This window comes from Sorex araneus, chromosome 1, assembly GCF_027595985.1.
Source record: "Sorex araneus isolate mSorAra2 chromosome 1, mSorAra2.pri, whole genome shotgun sequence".
Classification (NCBI taxonomy): Eukaryota; Metazoa; Chordata; class Mammalia; order Eulipotyphla; family Soricidae; genus Sorex; species Sorex araneus.
In genome coordinates this window covers 201424625-201446054 of record NC_073302.1, presented here as the reverse complement: position 1 = coordinate 201446054, position 21430 = coordinate 201424625, and the positions used below count along the sequence as shown (strand labels likewise).

The window sequence follows — 21430 nt, the reverse complement described above, 5'->3', positions numbered from 1 at the left end:
CTAAATAAATTATTTTGTGTTCTTAGTGCCTCATACCAAGTCTTTTGATGTCATATGACTAATTATTGGTTAAGATGATGTTCACTAGGTTTAGGCTGTACAAATACATTTTTTACATTATTTTTAATCCTTTGTAATTAAGAATAGGTTACAAAAGTAGTCTTAAGCAATTTTCACTCATATATGCTTTTTTTAAATTTTATTTTGAAGTTTCATTTATCAAGATATAGAATATCAGGCCCAGACAGATAGTACAGAGGATAGGGTACTTGCCATGCTCTCGGCCAAATAGGTGTCAATGCCAACTCCCTATATAGTCCACTGAACCCAGTAAGAAGTGATTCCTGAGCACAGAGCCAGCAGTAAACCCTGAGTACCTCTGGGTGTGACCCCAAACCAAGTAAATAAATACAAATCACTGTATCACTGTCATCCCGTTGTTCTTCAATTTACTCGAGCGGGAACCAGTAATATCTGTATTTCACTCAGCCCTGAGATTTTTAGCAGCCTCTCCTTACTCATCTTTCCCAATGATTGGCGGCTCTTTCAGGGTCAGGGGAATGAGACCTATTGTTAACTGTTTTTGGCATATTGAATACGCCACAGGTAGCTTGCCAGGCTCTGCCATGCGGACAGGATACTCTTGGTAGATTGCCGGGCTCTCCAAGATATATATATATATATATACATATATATACATACATATATATGTTACTGTATTTTGGATATAAATACTCCATGGGAAGCTTGTCACGCTTTCCCAAGAGGGCAATAGACTCTCAGTAGCTTGTCAGATTCTTAAGGTATTCTCAAGATATTCTCAAATATCTCTTTATGATATTTATCATATCATAAATATGATATGACATGTTTATATCATGCTGAAATTGAATGGCCAGCTTTGCAGGCTTGAGGCCAAGGTTTGGTACCTAGCACCACCCCACTGGCCTAAGTAAGAAGGCTTCCAGTCGCACTACCATTTGTGATGCCCAGCACCACAGCAAAGTTTGCCATCTCCAGGGCTTGAGAGATAGTTTAAAGAGTGAGAAACTTGCCTTATTATTTAATAAAATAAATAAAAATATGGGACATATTTCCCACTGCTTCATATCTCGTCCTGCTCATGTGACTTTTGCATTGGGTAAGGGGGTGATGGCTTATATGTTCTGGCAATACGCTCCATTGTTTTTTAGAATCCTGCAATTATCACTCTCAGAGAATACACGGCTAGCCTAGTGAAGACTAAAGTCCAGGCTCAGCAAAGATGAGGTATCCCAGCAGAGGCCCACCACCAATCAGCTTGCCCACTAGCAGGCAGGTGGACTCTAGACCAATGACCCAGACAGAATCAGAAAACTATCAGGACCACAGAGAATCTTGAGAAATTATAGACGTTTCTTACTACAAGTTGCAAAGCTGTGGGATGGTTTGTTACTAAACCATTAGCAAATAATTCCCCGTAGATACTTTGAAACTAAATTAAGTATCTTTTACATTGACTAAGCTGTTGACTCAATTTATTATTCTTGTCAGCTAATATTACTGAGGTTGCAATATGGCAACTACAAGGATGAGTGCTGAAGGTCGGTATTTTAGCTGCTCAGTCAATAGGTTTTCTCAAAAGATGTGAATAAGTGTTCTGATGGTAGAACTGGAACTCAGAAGATAGAGTAATAGAAATTCCATGGGACCTCCTGCTACTTGATGGTTCCTTCACATATTCACAGTATCTCTCTTTGGGATATGCTCCATAAATGCTAGTAGGGTAGGGCGATAGGATAGACAGTAGGAACACACTTTCAGTTTCATAGAAGTCTTTTCGACGTGGCAGTGGAGAAAAGATGCCCCGTCTGCAGGTGCCATTAAAATAACTGAACTCTGTGCCTCTGTGTTAAGCATTTCTAAAATCGTGAATATATTTTCACACTTAGCACCGTGACTTTCTGCAATGCTACGTGTGAACTTCCCTTAGAAATAACTGTCCATGAACTTGATTTTGAGATCAAGGCATCCAGGCACTATGTGTGACTTTCCTCCCCTGACACGCCGCCACCCTGTACACAAGGGAGCGCTCTGCGTCCCCAGTTCTCTTACAGTGCACCCCCAGGAAGCATCTGTCACCAAAGGCTTTGGCCAGTCTGTATGAACAGTGGTGAACACGAGGAGGGCACGCTAGTGCCAGTCTTTTCAGGTTCCTGACGCCTGAACCTGCAGCCCGTCGGCAGGGGTGGGGTCCCCGCGGTTCCCCGAGGGCAGCCAAAGAGACTCGCGGTGGCCTGGAGCGGGAAGCGCGGGGCGCACACCCCGGTGGGCGCCCCCTTAGGGGATCGATCGCGATCGATCTTGCCCTCGGGCTGGGTGGGGGGAGCAGGCGACCCCCTCGGTGGCTCTCGAGGAGCGGGGGGTGGGGGCCGAGCCCGCCAAGTATCGCGGGACTTGTGCACCTCGCACCCGCGGCAGCTCCTGGAGCCGCCGGAGCGCGCTCGGTGCGCAGCGCCCCAGCCCGGGGAGGAGCGGGAGCAGGGCGGGAGGCTGGGGTGCGGTTACGTAAATGATACCGGCCCAGTGAGAGGCCTCGGGGCTGGGGCTCGGGGAGGCGGGGGGAGCGCGCGAGGGGGCGGGGCGGGACGGAGGGCTGGGGAGGGGGGGAGAGGGGGCGGTGGGCGGGGGCCGGAGGCGAAGTGACCAGGCGGCGGCGGCAGCGGCCCGGCCGAGGTGACAGCGTGCTAGGCAGCCGGCCTGGGCTCGGTCCCCGCGCGCCCGCCGCCGCCGCGCTATGAGGGCGCCTCTCCCGGGCTGGCCGAGGCCGGAGCCCACTGGCGGCGCGCGCGGGCGGGAGTGAGGCGCGGCGCGGGCGGGCGCGGGGCTGCGCGGGCTCAGGTGAGAGCGCGGGCTCGGGACCGGCTCGGCGGCGGCCTCGCGTGCTGGACGCCGCGCGCGCTTCGCGGGATCCGGGGCCACCGCAGCAGGTCTCCGTCTCCTTTGCTTTCCCGCCCTGCTCCCCGCACCTTTCCCCCCTTCTTCACGTCTTTCTTTCCTTCTTTTTTCTCCCCCCTTCCCGAATTGCCCGGGGTGCCCCGGCCGCGCGCGGCAAAGTCCTGCCGCGAGTGCGGGGCCGGGCCGGGGCGCGGGTGCGGTGCGGGCGGACGCGGCGCGGCTCCCTCCGGGGCGCTCTGCGCGCTCGGCAGCCGCTGCAGGTGCAGTGGGAGGATCTCGGGGCGCGGAACTTTCTGCCGCTGCTCGCCACCCCCCCCCCCACCCGCTTTCTGTGCTACGGAGCGAGGGGTGGCGGCGGATGGGGGCTCGGGCTGGTGTCTGCGTCTTTCTGAGTTTTGGCGGCGGGCTGGTTCGGTTCGGCGTCCTGGCCCGGCAACTTTCCCTGGCGCCAGCCGGCGGGGGCCGAGGGCAGTGGGGCGGGCGCGTTTGCACGCCCAGAAGCCGGGGGACGCTCTAGGTCTAGGGGTGTCGCCGACGGTTGCACCTTCTGCTCTTTTCTCTTTGCACCCCCCCCCCCACCTTTCTATTTTTTAAGAGTCTCTGCCTCTCCTTCTCTCCGTGTCTCTGTCTGTTCCTGGCTCTTGTCTTTGGTTCTCCAACCCGCACCCGTTTCTCTATCAGCCTTTCCCCCCGTGTCCTTCTCGGGATTGATTTCTCCGTGTCCCCGATATTCTTCCTTATTCTTCCTTTGCCGCTCCTCTCCCGGTCTCATTGTATCTCCTTGCACCGTTTCTTCCTTTCACTGCCTCTCTCCATCACAGTCCCCCCTGTCCTGGTCTCAGGCGCCCAGTGAAGAACTTCCCCCACCCCCGCCGCCGCAGCCCCAGTTCGTGGCCGGCAGGGACGTGAGGATGGAAACAGTCCGTTCTTGTGTGGGCTGTGTTGGAACCTAGAGGCTGGATGAGGGGCGCAAAGACAGATTCTCTTTTCCTGGGCTCCTGGGCGCTGCGCTGCAGCCACCGGAACGCACTGAGACTTGGTTCGGGCACTACTCTGCGTCCCCTGTTCTGTGTGATCAATTGATCGGGTCGATTTTCTAGTGGAGAGGCCAGCCCTCCCGTGTAAAAGAATAATCACAGAAGAGTGGCCACTGCCCATAGACTTGGGGCCGAGCACCAGATGCTTTGGATGGGGGAAAACTAACCTGCAAAAGGTGGGAGCTCTCCTAAAAGCAAAGGTGTTGCTGGTGTAGGCATGCACAGGGACTGCCTGCCTTCAACTGCCATAACACTCACTCAACCCTTGAGCATTTCCGCGCAAGAGACAGCTCAGTCACTTTGTCCAGAAACACAGCATTGAGATTTTTTTTATATGCAGCGCTAAAAGCACTTGGGCATCCCTGAAACATGGGATTTTATGTTCTCTTGGTGACTCGCACATCTTCAGCATCACGGAGCAGAACAACCTCTCCTGCTGCCAACAGGGTTTGTGTGTGTGTGTGTGTGTGTGTGTGTGTGTTTATATGAATGAGAGAGATGAGTGTGTGTGCACCCCACCTATTTTGAGATGAGTGTGTGTGCGCGCCCGCGTTTGTTTGCGTCCATGCCCTCCAGTGTTAGAGAAACCTGATGGTGGTATCAGTTACTGAAAAGTAAGGTCAACCAGCCAGTGACTTACTTTTGGATCGCTCACCTTCCTAGATAGATGTTACCTTTCTTATTCTCTTTCTTAAATTTGACTATTGTATTGTTATTGATGTTGCCTCCCCCTCCCATCTTTACAAAATCCTTTCCTGCAGAATTAGAACCTTAATGTTAAAATTGCATCATATTTGAGTGACTTCAGAGATGGAATGATTTGGAGACTTCTCATAGCCAGAGACAGGCTTTGAACATAGGAAATGTGAATTTCTCTGTTCTATTTGCTGCAAATCAGGATTTCACATCTTTTCCCATACATCTGCTCACCTACAATTCCACTACGATTTCCCCCTGATTGCTGCTGCTTGTGTAAATACTTTTAATTTACTGTTTCTTTGATGCTGAACCCATTTCAGAGTTTAGGTAAATTAAGCAGAGGCACTATGTTTCAGGTTCGGGGTAGACTTTTTTTTTTTTTGGATCACACCCAGTGATACTTGGGGGGTTACATATGGCATGCCAGGGATTGAACTCAGGTCATCCATGTGCAAGACAAACGCCCTACCTGGTGTGTTATTGCTCTGGCCCCTGGGTTAGGCATATTTTTCTGAAGAAAGATCAGCAATGCTGTTACAGATTAATTCTGGATCCTTTAATCTAGAGTTCTAGAGTGTGACGATACTGATGTTAGTTATATAGGACCTTAACAATACTTTTTTGGTTGATGGTTCTCTCTACATATAACTGATTATATAGATTTAGAGGTTCCCCAGCTTTTTTCACCTTTTTTATTGTGGGGGCGGGGTGTGTGTGTCATACCCAGCGATGCTCAGGGGTTACTCCTGACTCTGCACTCAGGAATTACTCCTGATGGTGCTTGGGGAACCATATGGGATGCTGGGGATTGAACCCAGGTTAGCCGCATGCAAGACAAATACCCTACCCAGTATATTGTTGCTCTAGCCCCGTTCCCCAGTTTTGCTAATAAGCCTGAGCACAAAATATTAAATGCTGCCTCCCTGCCCCTCCCCCTCAACTTGTTTCATTTAGTCTTTTATGAATGGGAATTCAGAACTTGTAAAAGGGATGTTGGAATATGCCTCCTCTGCACCTTTTCAGCCTATTCCTTGTGGAATTGCCCCTCTCTGTAAATCTATCTCATAGCTGTGTTATAGTCTCTAGTGGATGAGGTATCATCTCTCAACATTCCTCTTTGAAAATAAACTGAGACATGCCATCATTTATGAGAGAATACTTTAATGTAATTTTTAGCAAATGAAAAATTCTCAACTAAAAATTAACAACTAAAAATTTAGTTGTTAAAGAACAACTAAAAAGTGTTTAATACAAATTGTAGAATAGTGGACTAATGTAAATTTATCTGTAAACTAACTCACTTACGTTGAATACTTTCTCTCTTTTCTCACTTCAGGGAGGTTTATGTGAGAATTTGCCAATGTTGCTGGAAATGGAATGCCACCTAATAAAAGCTACCTGTAGGAATCCATGATTGAAGTATTGCTTTTTTTGAAATTATGTACTTCTTTAAAATATTAGCAGTTTTGTGCTGGAGAGAGAGTACTGGGATTTAAGATGCTTACCTTCATGAAGGTGGTCCCAGTTCAGTCCCCAGCTCTGTAAATGATCCCTGACCTCCACCAGGAGGATCCCTGAGCACAGCTGGATATGGCCCCGAAACAAAAACGAAGCAAAACAAAATTAGCAATTACGTGGGTTAAGAGGCTCCCAAAGGTTGGATCAGTGTTGTGCATTGGGCCTGTGTGGGGCAATTTTGCTTTAAAGATATTATTTATCAGGCGAGAGAAATAGTACAGCTTATCCAGGGTTTGCTTTGCTTGGGGCTGAGCTGGGTTGATTCTTGACATCACACATGGCCCCCAAAGCACTGCAGGAGTCACAGGAGTGATTCCCGAGCACAGAGCAAGAGTAAGCCCTGAGCAGTGCTGGGTGTAAACCAAAAAAACAATAAAAGAATATTTAAAACACATCTTATGCTCAACCCAATATTTGTATTTAAAAGGAGTTAAAAGGCATCAAAAGAGAAATCATTTGGTATAAATCATAAGGTATATTCTGAGTTTTTACATAATAATATTGAGGCACATTTAACTTTTTAGATTTATGTGCATTGATTTGAGTTCAAGTAATTATATTAGAGTGAAATATAGTATTTCCATTTCTCCACTTGACTTTTAGAAGTGTAGTTGCAATAAGAATTTCAGGTAATAGAGCACCTTTTTAAAATTGGCATTTTAGGAAGAAGGTGAAGGAGCAAGTGATGCATGACTGATTTTATTTTTCGTGGTTAAGCAAGTGAACAGAATTTTGGTGTTTCAGAATAACATGCAAAGTAAAATGAATTATTAAGAATAAATTGTGATTGAATTTTCCACTGTGTGAAAATGTTTCATGTCTCTTAAAAGTGTTCTTTGTACCTTATGAACATGCACAGTTTCTATAGTTGTATTTATTAATTAATAAGCCTTGTTAGTCATATTCTTTAGTAAGGACTCTTGCAATAAACAATACTTTCTTGACTATGATTTTCAATACATCACCTTCATTTTTTGTTGCTTTCATTCATGGCAACATGTGGATATCTTAAATCTGATGGGATCTAAGAATTTTGACTGGGCTTTGGTTAAAAAATCTTCCTTACAGTCATCATCAGAATAAAAACATATGAGACATCAAGTCAAGATTTAAGCATATTTATTCAAACTGACTCTCTCTTGACATTTCTTGGTATTACCCCTCTCTCCACTCCTTATACACATTAGGCATACGTTTGAATACATAAATCTCATTTAAAGATTCAATAATCTAGTTTAAATCATGTAGCATCTTAACAGATTAGTTTTATATTTTTCATTTTCATCTTAAAATAAATTAATTAAGGACTGTCATTAACTTAAAGGCATTTTTGGAAAGAATTTTGTTTTTAAAATAGCACTGTAGCACTGTCATCCCATTGTTCATCGATTTGATCAGGTACCAGTACCGTCTCCATTGTGAGACTTGTTACTGTATATCGAATACGCCACAGGTAGCTTGCCAGGCATTTTAATATACTTATGTTTATTACATATTAGAAATGTTACTTAAATTTTCTCAAAAATGTTAAACTTGAAAAAAATGTTAAACTTGTAGAATTTTATATTCACAAGATAAAGAGAAATTTGTAAAAAAAAAAGGGACTGGCTTAGAACATGTAAGTGGTTAAGACATGTCTAGCATGTGTCTAAGCTGGGTTCAACCCTTGGTGCTGCATGGTCCTCTGAGCATCATCAGGATCCGGAGCATTGCAGTAGAAATGGCAGGTTTGTGTGGTGTATGGGATGCTGGGGGCATAGTCTTGGCAATGTAGAGCCCGAGTAGCCAGCATCCTCAGGTATTGCATTGAACGAGTGTCTGACCAGAATTTCTGGGGCAGGGAGGAGGGCAGGAGAAGGGATGCCTTCCCCGCCCCCCAAAAGAAAATTTGTAAAAATGAATATCTACATTTGTGATCCTTTCGGGCCTTTATAGGCAGATAGCTTTTCTTTTATTTTTTATAGGCAGATGTCTTTGGGAACAAACTATACACCTAAAAGACTATTAATTTGATACCCTTTATTCTTGATTTAGACATACATCTTTGTTTTTAATCTAGCATATTTATAATTATATGTTTGAATGTTTTAGTTTGATCATCAGGAATCATTCACTAGTGTGTAAAATTAATCTTGCTATTAATATATACTCTAATCATTATCCCCTTGTAAATACATTCGCTAAATGCATTTTTAACTATGAGTTTCTCAATATGTTTTTAATATCTCTGGATCTATTTCACATGACATTCTTAATTTTCAAAAGTAGTTACTAGAGTGCTATAGTTTAGCACTGAATGTAAGCTACAGTTGGAAAACACACACTGACCACTTAAGGACCCGTTTATGCAAATATTCACACAACTATTATCCTTTAAACTGCCTTGTTCTATCTTAATATCTACACTACTGTAATCCATATAACTCTTAATAATGGCCTTCAAGTAAGGCTAGAGATACCAGTTGTTTAATAATGGTTAATCACCTCTTTCTGTGCAATTATATAGCTTGAGAGAGATGTAGAGAATTTAGTGTTACCAAAATATATATGAATATATATGAATAATTTGTAATCATGCAATGTTAAAAAAAATACCATCCATATGAACCAATCTGGCTTAATTTGCATTTTTAAAGAAGTGCATAGGTTTTGATAGATACCAACCGTCCAAGAAATATATCAGTTTTATATACATTTATATACATTCTTTTTGATACATTAAACTGAACTGAATTTTCACTTAAATATTATTTAAGTTATGGTAGGGCATACCGGAAGAGTATGCTTAAGCCATTACTTGGCACTTGGTGAATTTAATATGTATTTGAAGAGTAGCCATTATAAACAGAAATTTTTAAAGTACAGCCTACACATTCAAAATCACCTGAATTACCCTTCTTAAATAGTACTGAGTTTAAAGTTCACTGCCTACCTAAAATTTATTACCCTATTATAAGGACAACATCCTTCTGTTTTTTTATTTGAAGGTGTATTTTAATATATGGAGGGATTATATATCTTCTTGTTGATCACAAGTATAATATTGACTTAATTTCTTCTTGAGATTTTTATTGTATAATTAGTTCCAAAGAGAGGGAAGGATTTATGTGGCTATAAAAAACCACGCAATACTGTCAGTCTGAAGATGGGAAAAAACACTGGAAAGCAAATATTACACAAAGATAGAGCTATTCTGATTTATGAGGGTAATAGTTAAAATGGTGAATTGAGTTAGAAAAAGCACTAATATTTATTGGGTGTTTGCTTTCAACTTCTCCTGGAGGTAAGTAAACATCTGATAGTTTTTATCATGTTTTTTATCCTGATCATCATGAATACTAAGTAATCTTGCTAGCATTGTATAAAGGAGGACTCACTTCCTCCAAATCATGCTACAAAGTTATTCAGAGTAAGTTGGTAAGTAGAAAGGCTAAGACTCTCCTCTCTTTTGTTCAATTGAAGTAATAGTGGTTTTAAACATTATAGAGGCTTCCAGAGCATAGACTTGTAAAATGATAATTGATAATCAGTACATGCAGCACTCTGTTTACCTCTAAAGGTCTGGTTTCCATCTATCACTGTACAATTGGCTAATTTACCCATCTGATGCATTTTGCATTTCCCTTCCTTCTGTTCTGTTTTGTAATCTGAGACTGTTTTTGTTTTACTTCAAAAACAAAACAAGGGGCTGGAGGAATAGCACAGCGGGTAGGGTGTTTGCCTTGCACGCGGCCGACCCGTTCGATTCCCAGCATCCCATATGGTCCCCTGAGCATCACCAGGGGTGATTCCTGAGTGCAGAGCCAAAAGTAACCCCTGTGCATCGCTGGGTGTGACCCAAAAAGCAAAAAAAATAACAACAACAACAACAAAAAAAAGCTACCACATATAAATAAAATCATAAGATTTAAAAAGTGCTATTTTAATGAAATGTTTAAAATGACCTGCTTTTTCACAAAGCTCTAAGGAGCACAGTGAAAATAAAAGTTCAGTGAAAATAAAAATGTCTGTCTTGTTTTCAGTTTGAGGTCAATTTATTTATTTGCTTATTTAAATGAAGGAAGAAAATCTTACCAGATCTGTAGATCTGGGGAAAAAGAAATTACCTTTAAGGCAGCATAATACTAGATCTAAAAAGGAAATTAATTATGAAGAGAACAATAAACATGGACATATGAGAATAATACTCTTTAAGTTGATTTTTGTATCACTATTGTGATACACTATTGTGTATCACATTGTGAGACTTGTTGTTACTGTTTTTGGCATATTGAATATGCCACAGGTTGCTTGCCAGGCTCCACTGTGCACGTGAGATACTCTCGGTAGCTTGCTGGGCTCCCTGAGTGGGACAGAGGAGTCAAACCTGGATCAGCCGTGTGCAAGGCAAATGCCCTACCTGCTGTACTATCACTCCAGCCCACTACTGAAATCAGACTTCTTTGCCACCCTCCCCATAAAACCAAAAACAACAGTGAAAAACCCAAGAAATTGAAACACAGAGCTGCAGATAAAATTAAATATGTAACTAAGTTTTGTTTTTGTTTTCTTTTTTTTCCCCTTTGGTTTTGGGGATATATCTGTGTACTCAGGTCTTACTCCTGGCTCTGTGCTCAGCGAGCTCTCCTGGTGGGCTTGGGGGACCATATGGGTGCCAGGGATTGAACCCACTTCAATTTCATGCAAGACATGAAATTGAAGTGGGTTACTTACCCGTGTAAGTGACTTACCTGTTGCATTATCACTCTGCCCCTGACCTGTCAATTTAAAAAGTCAGTATCATCTTTATTTTTCCCAAGAAATTGTGTTATTTATGGATCCTCAAGTCTCAGAATCTCATTAAATCTCTTGATAGCTTAATCTCAAATAGGAATGTGAAACTTTCTTGAACAATCAATGTTATAAACCAGATTGATTGTCCCTTGTCATGGTTTTGATTTACTCATGTCTTGTAGATTTTTCAGTGTTTTTTAAAATATTTTTTTCTTAAGTAAATACTATTTATCATTCCTCAATATTTCTTCCTTCTTGATTTTATTTCCCCTTGTCCCATCGTTATGGTGCTTTCTTTGAATGGCCTTCCTTTAATGGCTTATTTAATATATTCTCATGTGTCAGGATAAGTAAATAAAAGAAGCTCTTCCTTTCTTCCTATGTCTTTGAGTAGGTAAGAGACAGATGCTTTAGCTCTTGCATCTGGGTCATTTAGCAGAAGGCTGGGGATGCTAAATTCGCATCTCATTACCTTTGTCTACTTTTAGAATTGTATACTTGGGCCCTGTGGTCAGTTGGCAGACTCATGCCTCCAAGGGGATGCTGTATTATTTGAGGGCATGCCAGTTTCAGTTCTCACCTCATCAAATTTTTCTTATAAAATATCCAATATAGGTTTCATTACTAACTCTAGACTATTGACAACATGTCAAAAATTCATTGTGATATTAATTAATGGGTTGCAACTTCAATAATTTATATTTTCTCATTCCCTCTCTGACTTCAGGGTAGTTTTCCTACTATTTGCTAAAATTAGAGCACACATTTCATCACAGATTTTTATGGAATTTTGTTGTACAACTATATTGGGATAAATCCTAGGTAATTGGATGGTGTAGCTGATTTAACACATTGAATTACTAGTTATGAGACACTCCATTTGTGGTTGCAGAGAACAAAAGACCCATTTTATTTTTACAGTGCAAACGTTCATGCTTTCTATTCAAATGAGGTAACATTTGAATTATGTATACCTCATTTGCATTCCTTTTGTAAATAAAAGTAAGCCATACAATTCTAAGATGTTTGACACTCTCTCATTAAATAATTTTGTACCTTAATATGTTGTTATGAGGCCACATACGGTGGTGCTCAGAGTTTACTCCTGTTTCTGTGCTTAGGGATCTCTCCTGGTGGTGCTGAGGGACCGTATGCTGAACTGGGGACTGAACCAGAGTAAGCTATGTGCAAAGTAAGCACCTAAACCACTGGGCTATCCCTCAGGCTATTCATTACTTCTTTGGAGACTTAATTTTTGTCTCATTTCTCACAGAAAAGTATAAGCATTTCAGCAATAAAAAATCAGTACTACTACACTCTTGTACTTTAATCTGTACAGCTGTGAAATTTACATTTATTTTGACAGAGAAAGTTCCTAAAATCATTTTGGTAGCTTTTTTTGCCACCATGATGATGGTGATGTAAAGTGAAATAGCCATATTTTTCTAGTTTCCCCCCCCCCCATATTAGGTGTTTCAAGGTAGCTTCTCTAGATTAGTGGGGTTCCTTTAAATAAGTACTCATGTGTTTGTACAGGAAGGATTGATGTCCCTATTTTTTTTTTGTTAACCCCATCCCTAGAGTTCACTAATTAGGTAAATAAGGAATCAAGATAAGTAGAACTAGTATACATTACATGGAGTGAATCAAGACATATGTACCTGCATAAAATGTGAGAGATGGGCTTCAAATTGAGGAGAGTGACACTCTGACCTGAATAAAACCCTGGAGACATGAGTCAAGAAATATAATATCAAGAAATATAGAGAGCAAAAATTAGATGTGGACTGGTATGGGGAAAAGAAACAACAGATATAGCAGCAGCACACAGGCTTTTATTCCTAGATTCTGTTTCCTTTGTAAATATCACTACAGCATTATCCCCCCCAACTGTGTCCCCTAACACATATTAATGAAATTACTTGGGCTGCTGTGGGATAATAAGGGCAACTGGGGATACATCTTAGACCATTAAATAAAATCCACTTTATTTAGGCACTTAGGGCTTTGAGCGTAATGATCAGTCCCTTATTTACCCTAAAGCAAGTGACCTACTCAAGTCTAGAGGATTCAACATTTTTGATGCCTTCATTCGAAAGTGCAAAACAATAGCCAAGAATAACCAAATGTTTAAGAAAAAATGTAAGAGAAAAAGTTTAGGAAAGGTTGTAACATGAAAACAATGGGCCAAGATAAAACGAGTAGCTATAAAATGACTGTTGGAAACTATTAAAAATTCATAAAAATTAAATATTAGATTTTGGAATGAAAGTAAAACTCAAGAAAGTATTACCTTTACTAAAAGGGGAGGTGATATGGAAAAACTAAACAAATAATTTCTGAAAAGATTTTCCACTCTATACTTTATTTTTGTTTGTTTATTTGAATTTTTAAAAATTTGGGGGCCACACCCAGCAGTGCTCAGGGATTCCTTCTGACTCTGTGATCAGGGATCACTTCTGATGAACCCGGGTTGACTGCTTTTGATGAGCCTAGGGAATGCAAGCACCTTACCTGCTCTACGATGTCTCCAGCCCTTTTCAATTAATAGTTTAAGATAGATGTGTTACTTCAATTAGAGAAAAATGTGTGAACACTGCAAACAAAAACAAAAAGGTGGAAAATGAGTTATAACAAATCTCTGTGTCATTTCCTTCTAATTTGATTAAGAAAACACAAAGTTCAGTTAGAACACATATTAAATGATTAATAGAGTAATTCTCAAATTTACGAAGAAAAGTTGTTAGGGTCCACGATTTGAATACAAGACACCCGGGGAGGAGTTTAAAGACTTTATTAAGGTGAGTTGTTACAACCTGATGGGCCAGGTCCGTGCCCCATAGGAAGGCAGCCAGCCTACGGTGACCCCCAATCCAGGAGAAGGGTTTAAGTACCTCAAAACCACATTCTTGGCTAACTACCAGATTATTTCCACCCCTATGTTGATGCACTAATATAGGATAACATTGAGTTTGTCCTTTCAGCCTTGCCGCAGGGAACTTCGTTTACCTTAAAGCAATGTCCTTTCTGTATGGACACAGGAAGACAGTTAATATTATGCTTTGTAACTTGGGAGCTGATTGACTCCAATAATATTTATTTACTCCTGGGCATCTGCTTTCTCAACTCAGTTGCCCTTAGTTCCTAGCACCCTAAAAGCAGGGTCCCAACGAGGGACAGAACGGACCCAGGGCAAGCTGTGAGTTACCCTGGCATCAAAATGGATCAGGCCAAGGCGCCACAACACTCAACTATAAGTTGAGAACATGGTCATAGACAAATGCTGTCATGATCCAAAATTAACCCTGCTGGGGTTAGGAAGACTAACCTGGTCTGAGGACTGTGGTCTGGAATATATAGTGAATGTCTTCAGAAAGAACCAAACTTTATGTTTGATATATCTCTTTCTGTGCTCATACAGAATGACATTGCTAGAAATATTTGAAGTAGATTTACTAGGACTAAGTAGATTACTAGCTGAGGAAGGAAGAAAGGGACACACCTGACACACCCTTATTTGGACCCCACCCTTGAGCAGATCCCCTAGTAATCTTTAGTAATCTCCTTAGATAAGAGTTTTGTTAATCTCCTAGAGATTACCCCTCTTTGTTGATTTGTTAATGTCAACCCACCTTTGTGTCACCTATGTGATTGCTATATAAACTAAGACTGTGGGAGAAGAGAAGGAGACAGCAGAGACAGAAGAAGAGGCAGCAGGATACAGACAGAGGCAGCAGGACACAGCAGAAGACAGAAAAGAGAAGAAACGGAGGTAAGACAGAAGACACAGAAGCAAGAGGGAAGACACAAAAGCGGAAAAGCGGAGAGAAGACAAAGAAGCAGAGACAGAGAGAGGTCGGAAGAGACCGAAGGAGAAACTACAGAGACAGAGACAGAGATAGAGAGATAGAAGAGAGCACAGTGGCATACACAGAAGCAGAGCACAAGGAGGAGTGATCCTGATCTGGTCTATACACAGCAGCTTGAGAGCACCAAACGTGAATGGAGAGAGAGAGAGAGAGAGAGAGAGAGAGAGAGAGAGAGAGAGAGAGAGCCGCCCCCAGAGCTGGAGAAGAACACAACACACATCACATCTCCCCCATTGTAATTTTTTACAGACTAGTACCTCTTATGAGTTTTGCAAAGAGTTACCCCATCTATTCTTCCTCTATTCCTATCCCATTCCAGGGTGTGTTCCTGGAAAAAAGGAATAGGAACGTCTAGGGTTCATGCCCAGTTCAGCTGTCAGTTACTAAACATTTGAAGCTCAAAATAGCTCCTCACAACTAAAATGGCTGCACTTTGGTTCTAACTAAATCACTAGTATATAAAATTCATATCCATTTAAAAAAATCAAGGGAAAGGGTAGAAAAAAATTCTTCAAATATATATAGAACTAAAGAGAGTTTCCTCACATGTAAAAACTCTCTTACAAAATTACTTGACGTGGAACCAAAGCTTAGTGTAATTAAGAGAAAGTGGAAAACATAGCATGTAATTGTGAAATAATCTTGGAAGGCCAACAATTCATATTGCTTCAATTTGGCAGTAGTGTAAAATATGGAGTACTTTTTCTGGTGACATGCTCCAGACCATGAAGGGGACATTATAGAACATCTACTGTTTAATAAATATTTGAGAATATAAGGAAAAATGGTAAAATAAAATGAAAGGTATAAACCTTAGGGGAAAGAATAAGCAAAGAATTATAGAACATTGGCAGGAAGATGAGAATATTTTATATTAAATATAAATGGTACTTCTAATTCTAAACTTCCAATATCATTTTTACAAGGGTAGGACTGTCATTTTACTTTGAAAATAAAATTAACTCTCATTTTTTCTTATTAGTACACGTCTTTCTTTTCTGGCTCTTTAATATAACAAAGGTGTTAATTGACTTTTTAACGGGAATCCTGGGTTTCTTTTAATGTTTATTTTGCATTGCATCTAATTGAACTGACCACTCAAATCACAATATGCATCTTTAGTTCTGTTAATGTCGAATAATAACTTCCATAATCGGTTGTTTGGATGTAATTTCTTCATTATTCTTACCCTTGTTTTCTTGCAATCAAAATAAATAGATTTGTCTAAGTAAAAATGCAAAGAATATGAACAAATGCTTTGAGAGATTGAATCACCATCCTGCTTGTTATCCTAAACATTAAAATAGCACTAAACTGTGATTTTAAGCAACATTTTATTAATGGTTTCCAGATAGAGGTGATAATTTTTTATAAACCTCTGCTTATTAAATTATATTTGTTATGTGATTACTTGCTATATCTGCAGAGTTGCAGAAGAACTGACAGAAGGAGGAGCCTTGTGATGTCACAAAGATGTAAAGATATTGTCCTCTTAGGTTGGCAGATTCTTGTGAAGTTCTACTGCTCATTGTTTGAACTAAAACTTTGAATTTTATAGCTAATCATAAATAGGTGTTTTAAAGTTCCTATTGATTATGAGCATACAGATGAATCTTGCAAGTTTATAACCTGCTGGTTGTTAGAGAATTCTACCTCTATATGCCTGGGCTATTAAAAAATATGACATTAGTTCAACCAACTAGAGAGTTATAGTTTTCTTCAGAGAAATGCTAATGAGTAGACACACACACACACACACACACACACACACATGAGAGACATAGAGATGAGAAAGTAGAAGAATGAGATTTTCCAGGTTGTCCCCATAGTTTAGGATATGTGCAACAAAAATTTGAAAAATTGAGCCCCCAAGTAACTTTTCATTTAGCTGATGTGATTTCAAAATTAGGTTTCAGTGAGATAGAAGGAGAGGGCATCTTGAAAAAAGGGGGAGGAAGCTATAAACATTGAAGGCTTTTTTAAAGCTATGATTAGTGTATTTTCACATGGGTCACGTTTTTTTTTTTAATAATTTATTTATTTTTAATTAGAGAATCACCGTGAGGGTACAGTTACAGATTTATACACTTTTGTGCTTATACTTCCCTCATACAAAGTTTGGGAACCCATCCCTTCACCAGTGCCCATTCTCCACCACCCGTAAACCCGGCGTCCCTCCCACCCTCCCCAATCCCATCTCCCCCCCACCCCACCCTGCCACTGTGGCAGGGCATTCCCTTCTGTTCTCTCTCTCTAATTAGCTGTTGTGGTTTGCAATAAAGGTGTTGAGTGGCCGCTGTGCTCAGTCTCTAGCCCTCATTCAGCCCGCAACTCCCTTCCCCAACATGGCCTTCAACTACAATGTAGTTGGTGATCGCTTCTCTGAGTTGCCCTTTCCCCGGAACGTGAGGCCAGCCGCAAAGCCATGGGGTCAACCTCCTGGTACTTATTTCTACAGTTCTTGGGTATTAGTCTCCCACTCTGATATTCTATATACCATAGATGAGTGCAGTCTTTCTATGTCTGTCTCTCTCTTTCTGACTCATTTCACTCAGCATGAAACTTTTCATGCCCATCCACTTAACTACAAAATTCTTGACTTCCTTTTTTCTAACAGCTGCATAGTATTCCATTGTATAGATGTACCAAAGTTTCCTCAACCAGTCATCCGTTTGGGGGCATTCGGGTTTTTTCCAGATTCTGGCTATTGTAGACAGTGCTGCGATGAACATACATGTGCAGATGTTGTTTCGATTGTACTTTTTTGCCTCTCTGGGATATATTCCCAGCGGTGGTATTGCTGGGTCAAATGGGAGCTCAACCTCTAGTTTTCTGAGAATCGTCCATACTGTTTTCCAAAAGGGCTGAACTAGCCGGCATTCCCACCAGCAGTGTAGAAGGGTCCCTTTCTCCCCACATCCTCTCCAACAGCGGTTGCTTTTGTCCTTTTGGATGTGTGCCAGTCTCTGTGGTGTGAGGTGGTATCTCATGGTTGTTTTGATCTGCATCTCTCTGATGATTAGTGATGCAGAGCACTTTTTCATGTGCCTTTTGGCCATTCGTATTTCTTCCTTGGTAAAGTTTCTGTTCAGTTCTTCGCCCCATTTTTTGATGGGGTTGGATGTTTTCTTTTTGTAGAGTTCAACCAGTGCTTTATATACCATTGATATCAACCCCTTATCTGATGGGTATTGTGTAAATATCCTTTCCCATTCTGTGGATAGTCTTTGGATTCTGGTCACTGTATATCTTGCGGTGCAGAAGCTTTTTAGTTTAATGTAGTCCCATTTGTTGATCTCTGTTTTTACTAGATTGCTTAGTTCCGTGTCACGTTTGAAGATACCTTCATCTTCAATATCGTGGAGGGTTTTGCCGACCTTGTCTTCAATGTACCTTATGGTTTGTGGTCTAATGTTGAGGTCTTTAATCCATTTTGATCTGACTTTTGTGCATGGTGTCAGGTCAAGGTCTAAACCCATTTTTTTGCATGTGGTTGTCCAGTTTTGCCAGCACCATTTGTTAAAGAGGTTTTCCTTGCTCCACTTCACCTCTCTTGCTCCCTTATCAAAGATTAGATGGTCATACATTTGGGGTTGTGTGTAAGGATATTCCACCCTGTTCCATTGGTCTACGGCTCTGCCTTTGTTCCAGTACCATGCTGTTTTAATTGTTACTGCTTTGTAGTAAAGATTGAGGCTGGGGAGGGTGATGCCTCCCATCATCTTTTTCCCAAGAATTGTTTTAGCTATCCTTGGACGTTTGTTATTCGACATGGGTCACGTTTTTCCATTTGCTGAGTAACCTAGTTTTTGGACAGTGCCTTCATGGCAGTCTCGGTGTCTCCCCTGATTTGACAAATCAGGTTTCCATTTAGTTTTGTTACAATCCTGTTGAAAGATGAAGTTCCTAACAATTATTCGCTCTTTACCATATGAATTTCTCTATGATTCCAAGAAAATATGGACACTTAAGTTTGTAGGAGGAAGTGGGTCATGTGGTCTTAAAGACATTAACTTTACACTATAGTGCTGTATGATATATGTAGGTCAAAACTTTGAATCATCTAATTCCTAGCAGAATAACTAAAAGTTACATTGCTTTTGTGGAATTTGTTTGCCTCATCTTTAAGTTGGGAGTAGCCGTAAATCAGCTTTTGATCTTCTACAACCCAAGTCTAAAGGGCATAAGGTTCTCTTTTAAGGGCTTATATATTACCTTGTGCAATTCTCACAGTACTAAGAGATAGGTATTTCTTTTCATCCACCTAATAAACATTAACTAAAGTGTCATGAGATGTGAAATGAAAGTTCATGTAATATATTCATTATTGTGTGTTGTACTTAGCAATGTTTAAAATATGGTAGTCGTGATGACCAGATCTTCTCTTGCAGGGTTCTGTACTAGCGTTAAGTATGATATGTGACTAGTAAATCCTACCTGCTTAACTTATTTCCAGAATAAATTCCCAGACTTGGCAGAGTTAGTAGAAGGAGTAACTATAATATTGTATCTCAGGAGATGATAGACACAAAAACATGATAAGATTGAAGCTCTGACAAATACACAGTAAAATTATTAGCAAATAATTAGACATTTAATAATTTATAAATTGTACGAAATGTGTGGTGCTGAAAGTCACTTCATAGAAAAAAATTGTATACAGCTTACAAAAAGGGTGGTAATCCTTTTCTATTCATTTATCTTTGGAAAATTGTAGTGTCACTGATGATTTTTGTTTGGGTTCCTTGGTTAAGTTGAGCAGTCATACTCTATTTCCGCTTGGCTTTTTATTCAGCCTTGTCTATATCATTTTTTCCTGTGTATGATTCTTAGATAAATTGAAAGATGAGTGTTGTTTTGCTGTATAGATATGGAAAATAGTAAAAAATTTAAATATATTGTCATCTCTGGCCTTATTCCCTGAATAAAAATAGAAGCATTATTATTACTTTATTCCTTACATAGACTTCGTTTTCAGTATGTGATGTATGGGTTTTCTAATTGATTTTTATGAATACATAATTGAATATTTTATATCTTTATTTAGAACACTTAATTGGAAATAACAAATTTTAATTGTTTTCTCATTTAGAAATATTTGAATTCTAATTCTCTTTTCCTATCCTATGGAGAAAATATGTTGTTTTGAATACTGATATGATTTGTTCCCTCATAATAATTGGTACAAATAATAATTACGCATAAATTAATAATCTACTGGTGGGAATCTAATGATGCATCATGCTGCTTTTTATTTATTTCTGAGTCATTTTCAGAGGTTAAAGTGTACAAAGACTGATTGTTTGATGTAACCCATAACTTCCTTAATACCAAAAACATTCAGTTAACAGAAAAATAATTTTTTTAATTATAAAAGATAACTATGTTACTGCATCTATTAGAGAAAAGTATGTGTTATAAGTTTTAAAAATATATGCAATTAGCTGTTTTTAAGCAAACACTGAGGGGCTAGAGATATGGAAGGGCACTTGCCTTGCTCACAGCTCACCTGGACCTGGTCCCTGCCATCCCGTATGCCACCAGGGACCCTGAGTGCAGAGCCAGAAGTAGCCTCTGAGAACCTCTGGGTGTGACTCCAAATCAAACAAACAAGAATCCCCCAAATAACAAAAAAAGAAAGCCATTTAATTATAGTTGATGGAAATGTTATCTGATTTGAACTCTGGAAATAGTATGGAGAATTCTCAAAAAACTAACAGAGCTTCCATATGACACGCCAATGTCATCTCCTGGAATCTATCCTAAGAATCCAAAAATATTAATTAGAAAAGATATATGCACATCTGTGTTCATTGCAGCACTGTTTATAGTTGTCAAGATTTGGAAACAAACCAAATGCCAACCAGTGAGGAGTGGACTAAAACATTGTGGTATATATTCACATTGAATACTGCTCAGCTATAACAAAGTGCCAGATTGCCTTTTGCTATGATTTGGATGCAAACAGAGGGTATCATATGCTGTTAAGTAAGTCAGAGAGAGAAGGACGAATACTGGAGGATCACAAAGAGAATGGATCATGAAAACAAACTCTTGCTCTCTTAACAACAAATCCTAGGTTCATAAGCATAGAAGAGGGGACCCAGGAAGTAGGAAATGATAGGATAGCCTTCCTGTGATTAAAATATAACATTTTCGTCCGCACCAACATAACATTAAAGGTGAGGAATTTTGCTCTGTACTAAAGCACATGCTTTGGGTTTGTTTGTGAGACCTTGAGTTTGATCCTTGGAATCACAAAAAATAGAGAAGAAATCAAATTAATGGTAATCTACTTTTATTTGATTAATAATCCTATTGCTTCCCATCTTGAAGATTTGTGTGTGACCTGGACCTATTTGAAAGTGATTACAAAGAAAAATTTATTAGACATTTGCACAATCTTATAAAATATAGCTACATAATAATTTTTTAAATGAAGTGATTACTCATAATTTGTGTTAGGACTCATGCATAGGTTTGGCCATTTTCTACCAAGGTTGTATTAAGTTGCACAATGGTTATCTTCTTCTTATACTTTTGCATAAGTCTGTTAACATATTACACAGTTATTTTATAGTGTGACAATATGCTGGT

At 40.1% G+C, this 21430-nt stretch overlaps 1 protein-coding gene across 9 annotated transcripts in view; it reads left to right on the top strand.

Moving 5' to 3' along the window:
* Window positions 1-2676: 2676 nt before the first annotated feature.
* The window catches only part of GALNT13 (polypeptide N-acetylgalactosaminyltransferase 13), a 725693-nt gene continuing 706939 nt past the window's right edge, over window positions 2677-21430 (top strand). For 7 of the 9 annotated variants that reach the window (XM_055135847.1, XM_055135838.1, XM_055135849.1 and 4 more), the window contains exon 1: window positions 2677-2969. The gene's annotated coding sequence lies outside the window, so the exon portion shown is untranslated. The remainder of the gene's footprint in view (window positions 2970-21430) is intronic. The other 2 variants (XM_055135818.1, XM_055135827.1) reach the window with 1 other exon arrangement.